An 8,714-nucleotide genomic window follows, 5' to 3' on the forward strand; every position below is an offset into this window, starting at 1 on the left:
GGGGAAACAGTGGGGGAGGGGGAGGGAGGCAAACCATGAGAGACTCTTGAATGCTGAGAACAAACTGAGGGCTGATGGGTGTGGGGGCGGAGGGGGGAGATGGGCATGGAGGAGGGCACATGTGGGGATGAGCACTGGGTGTTATATGGAAACCAACTTGACGATAAATTATACTTTAAAAAAAAGAGTTGGAAATTTAACCAACTGGGCCATCCAGGCGCCCAATATTTATTTCTCAGTAAAAAAAACAAAAACCAAAAACCAAAAAAACCTTGAAGACCAAAATTCAACAAGGCTATAAAATAACTAAATAATGCTATCAACAAACTGGATCCAGTAAGCATTTCTAGAACATCCAAGAGTAGAATACCCTTTTTTTTTTTCAATTGTCCGTGAAGCATTTACCAATGTGGGTCACGTCTTTGATCATATACTGTAAGTTAAAAAAATAACAAATCATGCAAAATGTCTTCAGACTATAATGCAATTTAATAAGAAACCAATAGCAAAAAGAACAGTAAAATATCCAAATACTCAAAAATTAAGCAACACAATTCCGAATAATCCATGGGCCAGAAAAATTTCAAAGCAACAAAAAAATAGTATTTTGAATTGAACAAAAAAAAGTATATCAAACATCTTGAGATAAAAAGGCAGTGCTAATAGAGGATTTGTAACATTAAATGCTTATATTAGAAAAAAAAAAAAGATCTCTTATCAATAACCTAAACTGTTACCTTGAGAAACTAGAAAAAGAACAGTAAAAGAAGCTGAAAGTAAATAGAAATAAAATAATAAGAATAAGAACATAAAGCAATGAAATAAACCCGAAAGTAGTAGAAGGAATATTATAAACACTACACACATAAATCTGAAACTGTGATGAGATGCACTAAATTATTATTTTTTGTTTTTTAATGTAAATTCCAGTATAGTCAACATAGAGTGTTCTGTTAGTTTCAGTTATGCAGCATAGTGACTCAGCACTTCTTACATCCCCAGTGCTCCTCCTGCCAAGTTCATTTCTTAATCCTCATCAACATATTTCACCCGTCCTCCCGTCCACCTGTCTTCCGGCAACAGTTAAGAAAATTGTTGCTTTCTGCTGTGTTTAACCCTCGGACCAAGGAATGATAAGCAAGACACAGACACACGCCAAGTTTGGTGCAAAATCCTCTACCCAGTCTCTCTGGGCTCGTGATTTCTTGTCTCAAATGATCTTTCCTCCCGTCCTCCCGTTTTCCTTCCCAGGGCCCTGTTGCCAGGTTCCCGCTCCGCAATGGCGAGGGATGCAATTCTGCTTGGATCCAGTCTGTGTGTGCACGTAGGCTGTCTTGCCCTTTTGTTTGCTGCTCGGTCAGCACCCTGGCTCGTTTGCAAGCTCAGGATGTTCCAACTCAGAATGTATCTTGCGATTAGGGACGGTCAGCCTGGGACAGGCCCTTCAAAAATGAAAAGATGAGCTACTGTCTGGGGAAAGGTGTTTTCACTGCACAGATATGAAAAGAACTCAGATCCAAATGTTATAAAGAACTACTATAAATCAGTAAGGAAACTTAAGAGAAGGCAACATAAAATGGGCAAAGAACTTGAGTATGTCACAGAAAAGATCACCAACTAGAACTATGCACATTAAGTATGCTCATCACTACTAGTCATTAGGGAATACAGACTACAGTGGTGCATCACTACATAGCCTCCAGAATAGATAAAAGGAAGATTCACAACATCCAGCAAGAATGGGCACGGGAGTGGGAGAACCGGCCTTCTCATACGTAGCTGGTGGGAAGGCAAATATGTACAGCTTCTTTGGAAAATGGTTTGGCGCTTTCTTCAAAAACTAAACATATGCCTATAATGTAATCAGCTTTTTCTCTCCTAGCTGTATACCCAGGGGAAATGTGTGCAAGTGTTCCCTCTAAAATGTCACAAGAATGTTTGTGGCATTTTTACTGATAATATATGAACTACAAACACTTAAAAGTCCTAACAGTTGAAGGGATAAACAATTTGTGCTATATACGAAACCACAGAATTCTACACCACAGTAAAAAGTAGTGAACTGTTGATATATGCAACAGCATGGATGAATCTTAAAACACTGTGAAGTAAAAGAAGCCAAATTCAAAAGAATATATACTATATAATTTCACTTATATGAGATTTAAGAAAAGCCAAAACTTATCTACGGTGATAGAAGCCAAAACAGTGGTTGTCTTTGGGATATACTGACTGCAGGGGCACTAAGCATGCCTGTGAGCATGCTAAAAGTATGCTGTATCTTGATTTGGATATTGGTTTTCTATTTATATGAAGTATAAAAACAGGCAAGGCTGAGCTATGCAGACTTAGGTCAAAAAAGTGGTTACTCTGGAGGGATACTGACTGGGAATGAGCACAGGAGACCCCACAGCATGCTGGAGATGGTGACGGCACAACTGTATACATGTATAAAAATATCAGACTATATGCATATATAAAATCATACATATATAAAAATACCCTTATGTGTGCACTTCGTGGAAGTTATTTCTCAATAGAAAAAACAAAATCAAAATCGTTAAGAACTTTCACCATGTCACAATGTATTTTCACTGTTTTGCACTTATATTTTTATTCAACTTTTTACATGTAATATTAAGCTAATTTAAACAAATGCTTTTGGTTAAGTATCTTTTTATACTTGTTTTTAAACGTCAAAAATACATGAATCAATTTTTTTTCTACACAGAGTAGGCAATCAACAACAGGCATCTGGATTCCTCAGATGCAGTTTTCCACATTCATCTCTGATGGCAGGGCCCAGCATAGACCTGCAGTATAAGAAGCATCAGGAAAGTTTGCTGAATAATGATAGAATGTAGGTTACATGGACCCTTCCCTCCTTCTCTCCCATCCTCCAATTCAGTAAGCACGGTAGACATCGCACCCCTCGCTTGCAGGAGGCGTACTCATGGCAGAAAGCCTATGTCCAACAGGCAGTGGTCCATGTCAGAAAAAAATCCACATACTTTGTAATCATATGGAAGCGAGTTAACTTTGTCCACCTTATACCAGTTCTGTAACTATACACCAGTGACTTACCGTCTTGGGCGGGCGGCCATCTGTAACACATCCCAAACCTTATAGGCTCCAGGGAGTGTTGGGCTTCCCACCTGCTGAGTAATTGCCCTAAAGCTGGAACCCAGAGTTATGAAGAAGGCAGGCCGCGGTGGTGTTGGGGTGGGGTGCTGGGCCATGACCCAGAAGAGGACACTGCAATACCTTGAGCCATCGGAAGATCTTCAGGTAGAGGTGCAACTCATCAGACTCATCAAGTTTGCAAAAGAAAAGGGTTCGACCCTCTAGAAGGGCTGTGAGTCTGAACTGTTTCTATCACGGCAGAACAGGGAGCCATTTCTAATGCCCTCTGAGAGGGTGCTTTAAATTGAGGTCCTGCTTTCCTGTTCTCTCTCCCCCATCCACATCTGCCTGTTTTCATAACCACTCTCAAGCTCTTGTTTATGTTCTCTCAGTCCTTCACAGAATTTTACCCAGGATAACAGGTACCCTATCTCTTTTTCTGTTAGGCATCTTCTTCCCAGGATATTCCCCAAGAGACCAGCTCAGTGGAGGGGTCCAAAGGACTGGTCTCCAACAGCTACAAGCTCCCTAATATGCAAACAGACAAAATCTGACAAATCTCCCGAGAGGCACTTACCCTGGGAGCATCAGGAAGGGTGTATGGGGCAGTGACACTGGGAGCTGAACTCCCTTGGGGGAGCCTGTGGCGATGAAGGTGACTCCCTGCAGAGAAAAGGGCTTCAGGTGAAGCAGAAGTTCACAGGCTGATCTAGGCTGCCTCCCAGACTTCTGTGGATTGGGGATTTTTAAAAATGTGTTCAACTAATCATGACAGGGGAAAGTGCATGAATCACCAAAAACTTTTTTCCTGCAGGGTTTTCCCCAAGTCTCCATGTCCAATGTGGGACCTCAAGCCCATGACCCCAAGATCAAGAGTCACATGTTCTTCCAACTGAGCTGGTGAGGCCCCCACCAGAAGTTTTCTAGAAAGGAAAAGTAATATGGAGGAGCCTACCTTACCAGATCTTAAATGTGTTAAAAATAAATAGTGTACATAAGAAACAAAATGATGATGATGAAGATAGCACTTTTTGAGTATTGACTACCTCAATCTCACGAAGCGTTCTGTTATTATCCCCATATTTCCAAAGATGAAAGAATGTACAAAGATGACCAATAATATGGCCAAGTTCCTATAGTTGTCAAGTAATTGAACTGGGAGTACACTCCAGGTAGCCTGGGTCCTGGAGAAAACAGAAACTCTGGAAATAGTAGTATGCTTTAGAATGTGCTAATGATTCCATCTGTATTGGAGAGCAGGGAAGAACAGGGGAGAGGCAGCCCTTATTTACAATGGACACAGGTCAGCTACACTGTGGCACTGCCTTTTGTTGGGATATCAAGCCTCTATTAAAAGTGCAGCTTATGAAATGTTTGTCCTGATTTAGAAAACTTAGAAATAGTTACATGTTGAAGTTAAGAAGATAAGGTTCCTTGTCTGTTATTGGTGCAGGGCCCCTGAAAGGTGTTTTGAAATTCACTGGACCTATTTCCTGATTAGTAACAAGGGAACATAGTCTTAGTTTGGGTGTCGGGGTGGGAGGCTCATATAATAATATCTTACTTGGGACATCCTGAGTGTTCAGCAAATGGCAACCAAAAAAAGTAATTGATGTTATATTAGTGAATTAGGATCATATAATTTGTTGAATTACATTTAATTTAATTTAATAATGTAGATACTTTTGGCACAATAACAGACACTCAGATCACTGGAACAGAATAGAGAACCCAGAAATGGACCCACAAATGTATGGCCAAGTAATCTTTGACAAAGCAGGAAAGAATATCCAATGGAATAAAAACAGTCTTTTCAGCAAGTGGTGCTGGGAAAACTGGACAGTGACATGCAGAAAAATGAAGCTGGACCACTTTCTTACACCATACACAAAAATAACCTCAAAATGGATGAAGGATCTAAATGTAAGGCAAGAAGCCATCAAAATCCTCGAGGAGAAAGCAGGCAAAAACCTCTTTGACCTCAGCCGCAGCAACTTCTTACTCAACACGTCTCCAGAGGCAAGGGAAACAAAAGCAAAAATGAACTATTGGGACCTCATCAAAATAAAAAGCTGCTGCACAGCGAAGGAAACGATCAGCAAAACTAAAGGGCAACAGACTGAATGGGAGAAGATATTTGCAAACGACATATAATATGTATCCAAAATCTATAAAGAACTTCTCAAACTCAACACCCAAAAAAACAAATAATCCAGTTAAGAAATGGGAAAAAGACATGAATAGACATTCTCCAAAAAAGACATCCAGATAGCCAACCAACACATTAAAAAATGCTCAACATCACTCATCATCAGGGAAATACAAATCAAAACCACAATGAGATACCACTTCACACCTGTCAGAATGACTGACATTAACAACTCAGGCAACAACAGACGTTGGTGAGGATGCGGAGACAGAAGGTCCCTTGCACGGCTGGTGGAAATGCAAACTGCTGCAGCCACTCTGGAAGACAGTGTGGAGATTCCTCAAAACATTAAAAATTGAACCACCCTACGACCCAGTAATTGAGCTACTTAGGTATCTATCGAAGGGATACAGGGCGTGCTGTTTCAAAGGGGCATAGTTTATAGCAGCACTATCAACAATAGCCAAAATATGGAAAGAGGCCAAATGTCCATCGACGGATGAATGGATAAAGAAGAAGTGGCATGTATGTATGTGTGTGTGTGTGTGTGTGTGTGTGTACACACACACACAATGGAGTACTACTTGGCAATCAAAAAGAATGAAATCTTGCCATTTGTAATTATGTGGGTGGAACTAGAGAATATGCTAAATGAAATCAGTCAGTCCGAGAAAGACAAATATCATATGACTTCACTCATATGAAGAACTTAAGACACAGAACAGATGAACATAAGGGAAAGGAAGCAAAAATAATATAAAAACAGGGAGGGGACAAAACATGGGAGACTCTTGAATATGGAGAACGAACAGTGTTACTGGAGGAGTGTGGGAGGCGGATGGGCTGAACCGATGAGGGGCATTAAGGAATCTACGCCGGAAATCATTGTTGCACTATATGCTAACTAACTTAGATGTAAATTAAAAAATAGATACTTTTAAATTTTAGGTTCCATTGACTTTTTAAATTCATTGGAGGGCAATCAGGAATATTTTGATTGAGCATCTAGTGTGTCCTAGAAAAAGAGCCTAAGATTACACTAACAGAAGGTTTTCACTGTAAATGGGAGGGTGTGTGGCAGCAATTTCCCCTTGTGTTCACCCGTATCAGGGATGCTGAAGCCTCACTATACAGTTGACTCTTGAACATGCGGGGTTAGGGACACCAGCCACATGCAGCTGAAAATCCACGTACAAGCTTTTGCTGAGGGAAACAAAGGCAAGAGAAATGTGGCATAAATTAAATCTCCTTACAGCTCGCAGCCCAGTGGCAGACACCTGACATAAGTAGAATTTGACCTTCCTCGAGGAACTCAGGGCTTCCTTATTTCCTTAATGTTTTTGTTTTATTAAAGACTAAAAGTAACCTCATCTTAACAGCAGCTAGCCCCTCAAGGTCCTGAAAGCCTTGCTTCCAAATTCCTTGGAGACTTATGCTATCCCTAACCCCCACTAACTTAAAAGTATATAATCAGTCACGACTCACAACCCCAGTGCAGCTTTCTGTCCATGAGTCCTGTCCCCCTGCTTTAATAAAATCACTTTTTTGCACCAAAGACGACTCAAGAATTCTTTTCTCGCCATTTGCTCAAGAACTCCATCACTTTGATCCCCCCAAATCTTAACTACTAATAGGTACTGTTGACCAGAAGCCTTACTGATAACATAGTTAATTAACACATATTTTATATGTTATATATGTTTTATATCGCATTCTTAGAATAAAGTAGGCTGAGAAAGGAAAATATTAAGAAAGTCATATGGAAGAGGGGCACCTGGGTGGCTCAGTCGGTTAAGCCTCCAACTTCAGCTCAGGTCATGATCTCATGGTTCGTGGGTTCAAGCTTCGCATTGGGCTCTGTGCTGACAGCTCAGCTCAGAGCCTGGAGCCTGTTTCAGATTCTGTGTCTCCCTCTCTCTTCGACTCTGCTCACGCTGCTCTCCCCTGCTCACGCTGTCTGTCTCAGAAATAAATTTTAAAAAAATTTAAAAATCATATGGAAGAGAAAATATATTTAAGGTACTGTATTTATTTTTTAATTCAGGTATAAACGGACCTGTTTATTTGTTTGTTTATTATATGAGAGAGACAGAGAGAGAGAGAGAGCAAGAGCACACGTGAGTGTATGCTTACCTTAGAGCCCATGCTGGGCTACATCCCACCACCCTGGGATCATGACTTGAGCGGAAATCAAGAGTCCCCTGCTCAACTGACTGAGCCACTCTGGTGCCCCTGAATCCTGTAGTTTAACCCCTTTTTGTTCAAGGGTCATCTGTACTTGGTCAGTCAGGACTGCTTCCTACAACCCTGTTTTCTCTTCCCATTCCTTGAAAAGAACCTTAAAAATAGAAATATAGACTCTTCTTTTTATAAAAAGTAGAAAATGTGAGTAAGCAGAAAGAAGACAGACTGCCTAATAAAGTAATGAAGTAGAATAGTAATTCTACATGTAGGTTCAAGCAGGGTTTAACAGAGTGGCATGTATCATTCTATGTTTGTACCTTTCAAATCAGCTCATCTCACTCAAACTGTCTTGTAACCCGCCTTTTTTATTGTACAATGTATCATGACACCGTCGGGCCAATATACATTCTTCCCCTGCAGAATTACTAACAACCTTCCAGGAGCCCATTCTCTTTCTGAAGTGTGATATATTCAGCAAATCTTTCACCAGATTTTCACTTGAACAAACGCTGAAACGTTTGTGTTCCTGCCAACGTCGTTTGTATAAGCTTACAAGCTCTGGTGTCGGAGAATCTTTGCAGTGAGACCTCGACTACCTGTGAAAACCAATTGGAGGTCCTCCTGGCCCCTCACTTTTGCAGCGCCCTCCGCTCGCTGTGTAAAGGAGCCCACAGCTCACCCTGGTGGCAAATTCCACCGGGGCAGAGGCCGCCTTGTGTCCAGGCCAGGACGCTGGCCGTTTACTGATTTCCATCCGTCTTTCCACCTAGATGGGCAAGAACCCGGGACCCGTCCGGGCCATCCCAGCTCGGAAGATCTCTGGGCTGAGGCCGGGGCGCTCGGGCCTCCCCAGGGCCGCTCTCGGGGCGTCCTACAGGAGCCCCGCTCTGGGCCGCACACCCCAACCGTCTGCAGGGGCCTCTGTCCTGATCTGGTCTCCTGCGGGCGGGGGTCTGGACGTGAAAGGCGCCCTCCTCCCGCAGGGGCCTGGGTGGGGGCGCGGGAGGGGACGTCTGCTCCGCGCACCCGCGCCTGGCGTGGGGTCAGCCGAGGGTCACAGCTGTCTCCCGCTCCCGCCACCGTGGCGCGAAGGTCTTGGCGCCTTTCCCCCCCGCCGAGCGGGGCTCCCTCTACAGCCCACGACCGCCAAGACCCTAGCCCTGCTCCTTCCTGGGTCGGAGGACGCACGGGGCCAGGATTCGCTGCCCCCGTGACCCCCAGAAACCCCCCACGGCTCCCCAGAACTCCTCGGCGCCCC

Source organism: Crocuta crocuta, unplaced genomic scaffold, assembly GCF_008692635.1.
Source record: "Crocuta crocuta isolate KB4526 unplaced genomic scaffold, BGI_CrCroc_1.0 scaffold114, whole genome shotgun sequence".
Classification (NCBI taxonomy): Eukaryota; Metazoa; Chordata; class Mammalia; order Carnivora; family Hyaenidae; genus Crocuta; species Crocuta crocuta.